The 12666-nt window shown below is 41.2% G+C and overlaps 1 protein-coding gene across 7 annotated transcripts in view; it reads right to left on the bottom strand.

The window, feature by feature from the left end:
• The window catches only part of NCKAP5 (NCK associated protein 5), a 986396-nt gene that overhangs the window by 870724 nt on the left and 103006 nt on the right, over positions 1-12666 (bottom strand). The window lies entirely within an intron of this gene.

Below are 12666 nucleotides of genomic sequence, written 5' to 3' on the forward strand. Positions count from 1 at the left end.
TTCCCAGCAGTTAAAGTACAAAGGAGCTATGACCAGTGATTTCTTAGTACTCTTTGATCAGTTGCAAGTACTGACTTATACAGTATATTTCTCATGTATTTAGTATAAATCATGAAATACAGCCGTAAAATGAACTGAAAGATACAAAATAAAGTCAGATGGAATTTGATCCAAAATAACTCTTTGCCGAGAATGGGATATGCTGACCCTACTGATAGAGTGGGAAACTGGTAATGACAAGAACCGAATTCATTGGGGTTCTTGGTCAATATCAGGTTCCATGGGCTGGGGATTGGGGTTCCCATAATAGAAATCAGCTGTGAAGAGGCACCAGGAGTTGTTCCAGGGAAGGGGGGAATTAAAGCCACACACAAACTGAAGTTACGAGTCAGAGAGATCTAGGCGTGGAAGGGATGAGAGCGGAAGTTGAAGCACTGCATAGCTGCCAATGAGTCTTGCAGAGAGGTTACCCTTTTTGCAACCTTGAAAGTGTTCTTGTTGCCTTGGTGAGTGTTATTTGGCCATCTCCCTGTGGAACGGCTCTTCCCCAGGGCATCTTACAGACATCACTTGATTACTCAGAGCTGATCAAAAGTCTTTGCTTTGCTTTACAATTCTCGTAAATGGTTCTAAGCATTTGGTAGCATGAACTGTGTCTCCTTGTGTTCCATTTGGACTCTATAATGAACCGGCTTTTGCATGAAAAATGCCCTTCCTTCTTCCACTGACTATCATATTATCTCTTTTCATAACCTCACTCAATTCCACCCCTGTCTCCCTTCCTTGAATGACTCTCCTCTACTCACAGAGTCAGCATTGTCTGTGTAATTGCTCTTGCTTGCTTAACTCTGATCTTCAAAAATCTGACTATTTGGTCCACCACAATGTCCTCCTCATTTTCTTCCATCTTCAAGTTTCCCTGGAGCTCACTATGTTGGATATACAAGGCTTTTAGATCAAAAAGTCCTTGGAATCCTCTAGCTCACCCGCCACTGCAATGAAGACCATTCCAGCATTGTCTGAGGACTTCCAGGGACAATAACCTGTTTTAAGTTCTCAACTTGTTTCTAAATGAACAAAAGGTCTTCCTAGCATTAGGCCACAATGACTTCTTTTTAACTTCCATTCTTAGTCATAGTGCTGCTTTCTTGAGTAAATTAAAATACTACCCTTCCTTTCATATATTGTTCCTGGGAGTATAAATTGGTACAATCCCCTTGGAAGACTATTGAGCATTAGATCTTAGACACTCTATGATTGCTATGTGTGGCAATTACACAAATGCACTCAACTTATATGTGTATATTTGTTTACCAAGAGACATGAAAGACATGGACCAGCAGATTTATAATAGAACTATGTGTAATGGTCCCAAACTGGAAAATATCCAAGTGCTCACACACAGTAGGAAGAATATGTGGTGGCACAGTCACATAATGGAATACTAAACAACAGTCGGCATAAAAATTATAATTAGACACAGCAATATGAATCACATAAACACAATTGAATGAAAGAAGACACAAAGTTACACAAACTGTGTGATTCCAATTAGACAAAGTACACAAAAGGCCGAATTAATCTAGGCCACTAGAAGTCACCTTAGAGAATGCGACTGAAAGGGAATTTGAGGAAAGTTTCTAGGGTACTGCTAATATTTCTTGTTTTGTGGATTAGTGATATGGGTATATTCCATTTATAAAAATTTATCAAGCTTTATACTTTGGTGCAATTATCTGTATATACTTTATACTTCAAAAAAAGGTTAAACATTTTTCTCCTCCAAATGACCCAAATAAATCTAATTTCTTTAGCCATTCCTCATATGATATGGACTACAGAATGTTCATGATTCTGGTCACCAACTTACAAAACCTTTTAATTTGTCAAAGCTCTGATTATTCATTTGGAAGTTAATTCTACTGATTGGTTTGTAGTATTCTTTAAATACCCTTGGTAGAATTAACTCCTTCTCTCCAATACATTATGAAACTCATAGAGATAAATATTTTCCCCTTTGATTCTCTAGTAGCATGTGTATTCAGCATAAATTTTACACTAAGAAATATTCATCTTCCCTTCTCTTCCTTAGCAAGTGTAGACGAAAGTGAAGACTGAATTTATACAGGGCCTATTTGATAAACCAACCCAAGAATCTTTCCTTTTTTTTCCAATCAAAGTTTAATGCTGATGTATTCAGTGAAGCCAAATTTTATTTTGCTTATTTTGCTCTCTGCCCTCAGACTGATTAAGGAGTGACCTTTGCCTTGATTTATGAGCCTGTTTCAGATGTTTTGGCATGGAGAGATGTAGACTATTATTAAGCAGATCCCCTAAAAGATCTGAGTACCTCTTATTTTCATTCCTCTCATCTCCATTGTCCATAAATTCATCCACTGTCCGAAACCTTTCCTTATAATTTTCTCTTCTCAAGAAGAAACATACTCATTTGGACACCGAGACAATGAGAAAGAAGCCTTCTTCCTGTAGTTAGTGGCATCATCCTTCCCGATAAGCTCAATAGAAGGTAAAAATAAATGAGCAACGGAACACAAACCACTTCCCTAGCAGAGAAGAGAGGATTCTAGGTTCTAAATAATAAATTGAAAATAATATTTTTCATGTTGATAAGGCTCCTGGCTGATAGCTTGTCTTTCCAAAACAAATATCATCAGAGAAATTTGCAGACATTCACATCATAAATGCAGTTTTTCTCTCTGCACACACACTCATTTGCATGCTTGACATCTGGAGTGCTTGGTTGGTGCACAGTTTGCTGAAATTTCCTTTCCCATTTGGCACAACTTTTCCTAGAGAAAATTCATGACTATCAGTCACCTCCGCAACTAGCAAAGAGAGAGGCCAGCTTCTTGGCCGCATTCATATTCCTACCACCAGGACACCTTTATAACCATGCTTCAGACACCACAAGCACAGCCCTCCCTTGCCCAGGTTTCTATGTAAAAAAAGATCTATGAAGGAAAGAGAAAGAATGAAATTACGAATCTGCAGATTCTTACGAAGCCTGTTGAGGAACTATCTCTAGAAAATTGAAGACACATGTCAGTTCCTTATAAAGATCATACAAGACAGAGAAGGAAAATCTAAGAAAGCTACTCATGCAGAAACTATTTAATCAAAGGGGAAAGACAATTATAACATCTGTTAATTTTCTGTAGAGATTATAATTAGATGCTTTGGAGAAACACCCTTTCAAGGGTGATCCTTTAACATCTGTTGTGAGGACACAGCATTGTACAGTGACAAATCACTTCGGCACTTTGGGAAAACAGGCGACTTCTGGGATCACAGACACTAGGGTCCCCAGGCCACCCACGCATGCAGCCCAGCCCTAAGCCCACAGCCCTGGGGTAGGGGCTTTCCTCCTTGGTGCTCTGATAGTTGTCTGTGTCGTGAATCAGGCTGCAATCATTGTGTGATTATGAATAACAGGATCACAGCACCAGAAATGGCCTTGGGACCATCTGACCTCCCACTTCACTTTGCAAATGGGGACACTTGATCCCATGTTTTTTAGCTGGCTCATGGCAGGATTTTACAAATAGGGTTGTTCAATTTCTCTGTTCGATTACTCTCCATTCTACTATGCTGCTTGCTCCATTTGGTCTCTCTTTCGTTTGGCATATAATGTGGATATGTTCTTTGTTTAATGAGATGAGCAATGTAATAAGGTCCTAGGGCAGGCGTCCCCCAACTACAGCCCGTGGGCCGCATGCGGCCCGCTGAGGCCATTTATCCGGCCCCCCGCCGCACTTCAGGAAGGGGCACCTCTTTCATCGGTGGTCAGTGAGAGGAACACAGTATGTGGCGGCCCTCCAACGGTCTGAGGGACAGTGAACTGGCCCCCTATGTAAAAAGTTTGGGGACGCCTGTCCTAGGGCATCTGAAGATTATGGAGAGGTAGAAAACACTAAAATGGTTTCCTTTTGCTCTGGTTGGTGGTTCACTTAGAAACACTGACCATGGTCCCTTCTTTGCTCTGGTGAGAAGGAAGAGGAGGAGGAGGAAGAGGAGGAGGAGGAGGAGGAGGAGGAGGAAGAGGAGGAAGAGGAGGAGGAGCAGCAGCAGCAGCAGCAGCAGCAGAGATAAATGAAGATGAGGAGGGAGAAGAAGAGCAAACGGGATAATAAAATAGAAGGAGACGTGAGATGCAAATGGTGTAGAGGGAAGAACTAAGAGAGAAGATTGAGAAATAAGGTGCAATAAAGGGAGAGTTGGGGAAGGAGAAGGGGAAGGGGAAGAGGGCAGCTAGCTAGTGAAGATGGTCCAGGGCTGCAGAAAAAGAGAATCAAATTAAAACCCCGTAGAAGGAGCCAGACCCTCCCTACACCCTTCTAACTCCATTACCTGCTTTCACTCTACTTATGAATTAGGAGTTCTACACACACTGAAGACTACAGGATTTAGCAATTTTGCCAAACAACATACAGAGATGATAAAGCCAGGGGCATCACATAAACAGATGCAATGTGCTGAGAAAAAAAAAAAAAAAAGCCCATATGGTGGGAACATAATAAAAGCACTCATGACCCGGAAGGGGGTTGAGGTTGGACCGTTTTCTTTGTAGTTGTTTTGTAGCTGCAAATACTCATTTGTCCCAAAATACTGAGTAAAGGGAACTCTTGACATTTGACATGAGAGTTAAACAACCCTCTAATCCTGGGACACACAGTTCTGTCCTCACCTCTCTCACTGCCCTAAGGCAGTCTCACTGGCTTACAAGGGCCTGCAACATCCTCAATGATAAGAGCCAATAATGAAAATAGTGTATTATTAATAATGTATTAATATTACACGTATTGTGAGTCTATTTTGGTGCAGGCACTTGAGGTACTTGATCTCAACTATTCTTCACAATGACCCCATAAGAAAGTAACATAATCTAAATATCTGGCTGAAATAATTACTGTGTAATCTGGAATAAATTAACTTCTTTGTACCTTGGTTTTTGCATCTAAAAAATTGGATGAATAATAATGTCTACCTCAGGGTCTGTTGCAAGGATTATATGAGACAATATGAATAGAAAGCACAATGGGATCAGGCGCATTATACACATTTAATAAATGTTGGGTGAAATCACTGTTGATTTTTTGTTTTAAGAGTCTCCCAGCCTGGAGCGCAGTGGTGCAATCACTGCAACCTGGATCTCTTGGGTTCAAGTTATTTTTCAGTCTCAGCCTCCTGAGTAGCTGAGATGAGAGGTCCACATTACCATGCCCAGCTAAGTTATAAAAATTGTTTTTTTAGAGGTGAGTTCTTGTTATGTTGGCCAGGTTGGTCTTGAACTCCTGGCCTCAAGTGATCCTCCCCCATCAGCCTGCTGAGTCACTGAGATTATAAGTGTGAGCCACTCACCCAGCTACTGTTGATATTGCTACATTTTACGGATGGGTAAAGAAGAGAATGGCTCTAGGAAGAGAATGGCTCTAGAAGAGAATGGCTCTAGGAAGAGAATGGCTCTAGGAAGAGAATGGCTCTGGAAGAGAATGGCTCTGGAAGAGAATGGCTCTAGGAAGAGAATGGCTCTAGAAGAGAATGGCTCTAGGAAGAGAATGGCTCTAGGAAGAGAATGGCTCTAGAAGAGAATGGCTCTAGGAAGAGAATGGCTCTAGGAAGAGAATGGCTCTGGAAGAGAATGGCTCTATAAGAGAATGGCTCTAGGAAGAGAATGGCTCTAGAAGAGAATGGCTCTAGGAAGAGAATGGCTCTAGGAAGAGAATGGCTCTAGAAGAGAATGGCTCTAGGAAGAGAATGGCTCTAGGAAGAGAATGGCTCTAGAAGAGAATGGCTCTAGGAAGAGAATGGCTCTAGGAAGAGAATGGCTCTAGGAAGAGAATGGCTCTAGAAGAGAATGGCTCTAGGAAGAGAATGGATCTAGGAAGAGAATGGCTCTAGGAAGAGAATGGCTCTGTACTACCCCACTCCTCCCTGCGGCTGTTTCCTTGACTGGAAAGTGGGTGTAATGAGCAACATAACATGCTCTCAGCTCTCAGGGTCTAGATTCTTTTTTCTGTGTCCAAAATGAGGGCTTACCAAAGAGTAAGTTTCTTATCTAGCTGCATGGAATAGAAAACCCACTTTCGTTGAGAGTAAGGCTCGCCAAAATGTAGGCAGCAAGTATAAACTGTGCCTAGGTCAGGAGAGCCGTCATCTCTCTCCACCATGTTCAACAGCCAATACTGGGTTCCCCAAAGGCTCAGAGCCCACTCCAAAACAAATGTCATAGAGAAATTTTATGACTAGGCCTCCACAGCCCTGGTTTGGTTGATGGCTTATTAATGATCTATTAGAATTCTCCAATTTCCTCGTTAAGAAAACAGTGAAAATGAAAGATTGAGATATATAATTTTTCCTTATAGAAAGAAATGTGATGCACTTTAAAAAATCATTTTGGCAGTTTTACTATTAATCAGGAATCCTAAAAACAAAAGCTTCTTTAACGCGGTGGCTGTAACCGTTGACAATTGGCCTATATGTGAAATTTTACTTAGTTTAACAAGGCCCTCTACTGGCAGTCTCCACGAACACCGTCTCTAAAGGCAAAGTTCTGCATGATTTTAAGTAAACTATTTTAACTACTCTCAATAACAAAGTATGTCACATTCCTGATTCTATAATTCTGAAAGAATTATAGAAAGAATAGCTGGGCAGAAAATAAGGAAGGGAAGAAATAAATGTCATTCTGAGCATTCATTTAGTGGTTCATAAAATAACGTTACATGAGGTACCATTTGCTTTCCTCTGATGGCGCTATACAAGATGTCAAAGGTACTCAGTAAGAAAGGATATTTCTTACACTGAAATGTAGTGAGTATTCATGAGACTATAAACCAAATTACGATTGCTATTTGCCAACTACAATAAACCAGATCGTTTCTATTTACCCAAATATGAGTAATTGGCTATAATGAGAACAAAGGAAACATTCGAAGCTGGCATTTTAAATTGCTTCTGATATGGCACGACTAATAATTAACTTATCCTCCTTGACAATGGACAAAAAAGAACATGGCGACTTGAGAATATAACTACTCACAGAAGACGGATGTTTGAAACGGAGATGATATTTAACACAATTTGTCAGAGAGCTGTTAGAGCAACTGGGAAACTTTAGCTATAGGGTGTTAGAAAACTAAGCGAATTTTAAAAGGAGGCAATAACTTTTGAAAAAAATTGTTAAAGATGTAATCATAATGATTTGACTCAACAGTAAACAGTATTTGTAATCAAGACAAAAATAGGCACTAAATATACATTTACTTAAAATTGTGACATAATTATATATTGAAGAATAGAGAAGCTCTGGGAAGTACAAAAAGAGATATATATAATCTACCACAGTAAGAAAGAAGTCATACTTTGACATACACATAGAAACACATAATTTAGAAATATTACATAAAAACAGCTAAAAGAAAAGAGTTGCCTCTGAAAAAAAATCTCAGAAGTAGGATAGGGAGGGTGGCCCAAGGGACTGTATTATATAGACACACACACAAATATACATGCATACAGAGAGAGTCATGTATGCAACGTTTTTATATATGAACATTTTAGCACTGTTGTTTAGTACTAATATTCACATACAGATATATATATAGATATATAAATATTTTACTATTGTTTGGTTTTCTAATTTGTGAGCTTGTGTTACTTTGACTCTTTAAGTTGCTACAAAACCAGTTGTCACTGACAATGGAAACCATTTGAGAGATGTCTTTTGGGCTGGCCTGGACCAGTTCTACGTTTCTAGATTCAATTTGCCAAATGAGGCAAGTAGCCTTTATGGGGCGGTTTGTCAGACATGCATCTTGACAGTAACACTTGTTCCCACATTTCAGAACTAACAGCCCTTCTTTCAACACCATAATATTTATCTGCCATGTTATTATTTCCAGCTTATGCTCCAAAATGGCTTGGGACTTTCCTCTTTCCTCTTGAACTCAGTCCACTGGGCTTCCACAATGCATCCAAATTCTCCTCAAAGGAATCACTAATCCAGTAAAGTTGATTTCTAAGAGGAGAGATCTGGTTTCTTGCCCTAAAAATACCAAGATTAATTTATGTAACTATGGGGAAGTACCTCGTGTAATTGAGGCTTCCAAACTGACACGATACACTTCATTAGGCAAGTATGTATTGGGGCATTGCAAATGTATGGGTAATGTTCTATGTATCTGAGACATTTATTATTTCATCTATAAAGGAAAGACAATTGGGAATCCAAAATTCCAAAGGCATTAAACCTTGTAGAATTAGAGAACTGGAGAAAAATAAGGCTATAAGGTACTTTGTGCTTAACTGGGGCCGTGACTTGCCAGAGTGTTCAGACTAAACCCTTCTGGCTATCTAAATCTACTTTCATAAAATGCTACCCTTTCCTTTGGTATCCTTTTTTAGGGACCAACCACATGTCCAAAAATTATTTACAATTTTTTCTTTGTATCTAATCCCTGGATTACACTCTTGACCAAACTTTACTAGGCCTACCAAGACCCAAACCAAGAATGTAAATAATCTTGATGTTTACCCATAAACTTGGGCTAATCTACAAAAAGATTAAGATCTGAGATTAAAAGAAAAACAAAAATACCAAAGAACTGGTATTCTGGTCTTTAGATGCTTCTGAAAGACTAGAAAATGTGAATCACCAGTTTGACTGGCTGGCACTTAGAAGTATTAATCTGCTATACAATTTTGCCAGTGCAGTCAGTCAGAAGCAGATGTGAATGACCAAAACGTCACTGTGGGTGAATGTAAGTCATGAGGCCTTCACATCCAGAGAATAGCAAAATGAAAGGTTAAGAGTATGCGCTGTGGAGTTGGGCACTGTGGCTCACGCCTGTAATCCCAGCACTTTGGGAGGCCGAGGCTGGTGGATCACGTGAGGTCAGGAGTTCAACATCAGCCTGGCCAACATGGTGAAACCCCATCTCTACTAAAAATACAAAAATTAGCTGGGTGCGGTGGCAGGAACCTGTAATCAGAGCTACTCAGAAGGCTGAGGCAGGAAAATCACTTGAACCTGAGAGGTGGAGGTTGTAGTAAATTGAGATCACACCATTGCATTCCAGCCCGGGCAACAAGAGTGAAACTCCATCTCAAAAACATAAATAAAAAAGAGTATGTGCTGTGGGTTCAAATCCTACCTCTGCCTCTTGCCCACTCATGTGTCCTGTGCACATTACTTTACCTTTCTGAGCATCAGTGTTTTTGCTTGGACAGTGAATACAATGATCATAATGAGCTAGCACGAGCAAAAAGCTTGGAAGTGTGCAGTAACCACTCAATAGTGATTGCTCTTGGAAGAAAACATTTTAAATCTGTTTTTATTGTGCCCATCAACCATGCATCCATACTTTTTTTTTTTTTATTCATTGAGAACTCATTGTGTGCCAGGTGCTGAGATTACAAATTACACTTAAAATTACAGATTTGGCAACTCAAATTTGGCAGCAACCTTACCTCAAATTCACTAGAATCTACTGGAAGCAGCAGCAGCAGGTTAAAAAAATATATTTTTAAAATGAGACTATGCAGCATAAGCATCCTAACAGAGTTTAGAGAGAATACCATGGGGTGTGGCCATTTCTTCATCTGAGAGAAGTAAGGGAGAGAGTGAGCAGGGGACATAGTGAGATGAAGCCAAGGAACGTGGAAGGACTTCAGAATGCAGGACTGCAACCTTCTCTCTCAAGGTGCAGGGAGGGTAGCAAAGCTGGGACTTGAGAGTGAAGCAAGGCTCACAGATGCCACCGTGGGAAAGGGGTAGGCACAGGGCACGAGTCAAGTGAAAATGAAGGCATTCAGTGAGCAGTATTCATCAGTCCACTCAACAGGTAATTCTCTAAGGGCAGTATCATGCATGCTGTTAAGTCTGGGGAGTCAGCCGGCTCGTCTGCCCTCGTGGGACACAGAGGCTGAAGAGGGGAATAGACGCACAGCGAACCAATGCGGACGGTGTCCCATAGTGCATAGAGACACCTACCTGTGGCAAGCGGGATGTGAAAAGCTGCTCACCGGACAGGAGGTGGCACAAGGCCTGGGGAGTGAACTGAGTGTGTGGAGAGGTGCTGCAGGTGTACAAAGGTGTAGATGTGCTGAAGAACATACCATCCCAGTGTATTTCAGTAACAGAGAGCAGCTCCTGGTAGCTAGACCAGTAATTCCCATCTGAATCATCTGAGGAACTTTTTAACCATGGCTGTATCTAAATCCCACCTTAGAGGCATGATTCAGTAAGTCTGGGGTGGGACATGGGCATCTAAAAGGTAAATAATAACAGTAGCTAATGCTCGTTAGCACTTAATGTACGTGTCACATGATGTCTATTGTTTTAGTTACATTAAAATATTTAATCTTTCTTTATCTTCCCATGAAGTCGGCATTCTTATTATCCACATTTCAAAGAGGAGAAATTGAAACAGAAAGGTTAAGTGAATTAACCAGAATCATAAAGCCAGCAAGTGGCAGAAGCAGGACTTGAGCCGGGGCAACCGGTTCCAGAGTCCAAGTCCTCCGTGACTATGCTCTGCTGCATAGTGAAGACCCTGATGAGCCAGCAGGCCCAGAACCCCCAAGACAGCTCGAAGTCCACACTGTAGAGAAAAATGAGCCAGGGAAGACAGCCAGGCATCACATCAAGAATATCCCCTGCCTTCAGGCTCAGAAGTCTGGTATCGAGGGTCTTCAACCACAGTAAAGAAGAATTTAAAGCCACTCAGTCCAGTCATGTGATAATTTTGCCAACTTAGTGCAGACGTTTGGGTGTTTGATGCAGTAAAATGGATATTTAATTCATTCATTTATTTAGCATTATACATTGAAAAATTATTCTGTGCTAAGTGCCATAGCTATAAGAAGTATTATATAGCAAGCAGCCCTTGCTTTTGATGGAAAGAGGTATTTAACAATATGGCAAAGAACTCCAGATCCCAGGACAAAATAATGGCACAAATACCATGACAGTCCAAACAAGCAAAGCACCACTTGGACCTGGAGAGGCCAGGAAGGCCCCCCATAGGTGGGAACATCAGGGGCAAGGAAGGCTCCAGAGAGAAGGGTAATGGATGGGTGCATGGAATCTAGCTGAATCCTGGAAACTGAGATCCAGGCTGCAGTGAGATAATGAAGTGAAAAGGAGGAATCAATGAAAAAGTGAAGAGAAGGTCGTACTGGAAAGAGGGTCCCTAAAGAGGAGAAGCAAAGCAAGCTGTGGCCCATAAAAAGAAGTCTGAGACTTCTAAGTAAAGCAGAAACACTGAATATCAGAATTGGGACACCTCAGATAGCCCAACCTGTACCCAGTGCAAAATGCCTTCTGAACTATTTCAACTGCTAAGACTCCCCCATTTGTCTTTAGGCCATTAACTGTAAAATAATCACAGAGTTCTCTCTGGTTTGCTGGTGAAAACGACGAGGAACAGACACATTACGAAATGTAAACAGAGCCAAAGACAAAACGGGAATGTTCTCTCTCTACCAGACCACCTTCATCTGTACACCTGCACATAGCCCAGTTCCTAGAAGAAGGCATAGGAACCGTGCACGGGTCCCATTTTTTGTTGTTGTTTCAATCCTTAAGAACTTGAGAAGTGGGACACGTGCTGGAATGAGCACGGGAGACTCAGTTTCCAGCTGTAGCTTTGCCGCCTGTCTTACTGGGTGCTCTTGGACAAATCACTTCTTTTCCTTGTGCCTCAATTTTTCTTTTGTAAAAGGATAAACTTTGATGAATAGTTTGAAATCTGTTTTAGCAGCAAATCCCTCATTTTAAGCAAAGAATTGCAAAGAGCACTGAGCACTAACACACAAAATATATTTAAAGCTTAATGTGCTCTGATGGGCAAAATTGGAGCTGATGAAGAGGCAGGACGTTACCCACCTTAGGATTCTGTGGAAAAGTCAAATATTTTGAGGCCTTTTGACACTGGCTTCTTACAATTCTGAGACTAGAGACAAGGGAAAGGCAGTGAATATTGCCACTGTGTTTCTGGGCTGGTGACAGAGTAGCTGAATTCAGGGGCAAGCCAGGCTCCTGCGTGAGTCATGGGGTTCACGTGCAGAGCTAACAGGCTAACAGCCACTTCTTGCCAATCTGTGCAGCGGGCTCTCAGGTCTAGAGGGCAGGAATCAGCTGGGATTTGCTACTGGTTGCAAGAGGCCGAACTGTAGGCACTCAGGAGCAGAGCTCGTAGCTTGAAGGGCAGAAAGACAATTTTTCACAGGGCTCTTAACCAGAACTCCCAGGTGGCAACAGAGAACAGACGGCACAGGTGGGGATAAGAGAGGTTCCTGGCCAGGCTGGCAGCACACATGAAATTCACTCTTCCTATTTAAATCCCAGAGACTATCTGGAGAGTTTTAAAGAGCCCTGAAGCAGGCAAAAGAGACAATATGGATTTTGTACACCAATCTAGCTGAATGCCAAAGTTTGCCTTTTTCAGTAGTAGATTAACTTGGGTTCCAAGTCAGAAGACAAGTCAGAACATAGAACATTTCTCCAGATACTCAATGTGAAAAGAATCCAAATAGAAACAGTTTCAATTTCAAAATATTTTTTGATGCATACACATTCCTGAGGATGAATGAGCCTGGGTGTGTGCGTGTGTGCGTGCGTGTGTGTGTGTGTGTGTGTGTGTG

The sequence above is a fragment of the Saimiri boliviensis genome, chromosome 5 (assembly GCF_048565385.1).
Source record: "Saimiri boliviensis isolate mSaiBol1 chromosome 5, mSaiBol1.pri, whole genome shotgun sequence".
In the NCBI taxonomy this organism is placed as follows: Eukaryota; Metazoa; Chordata; class Mammalia; order Primates; family Cebidae; genus Saimiri; species Saimiri boliviensis.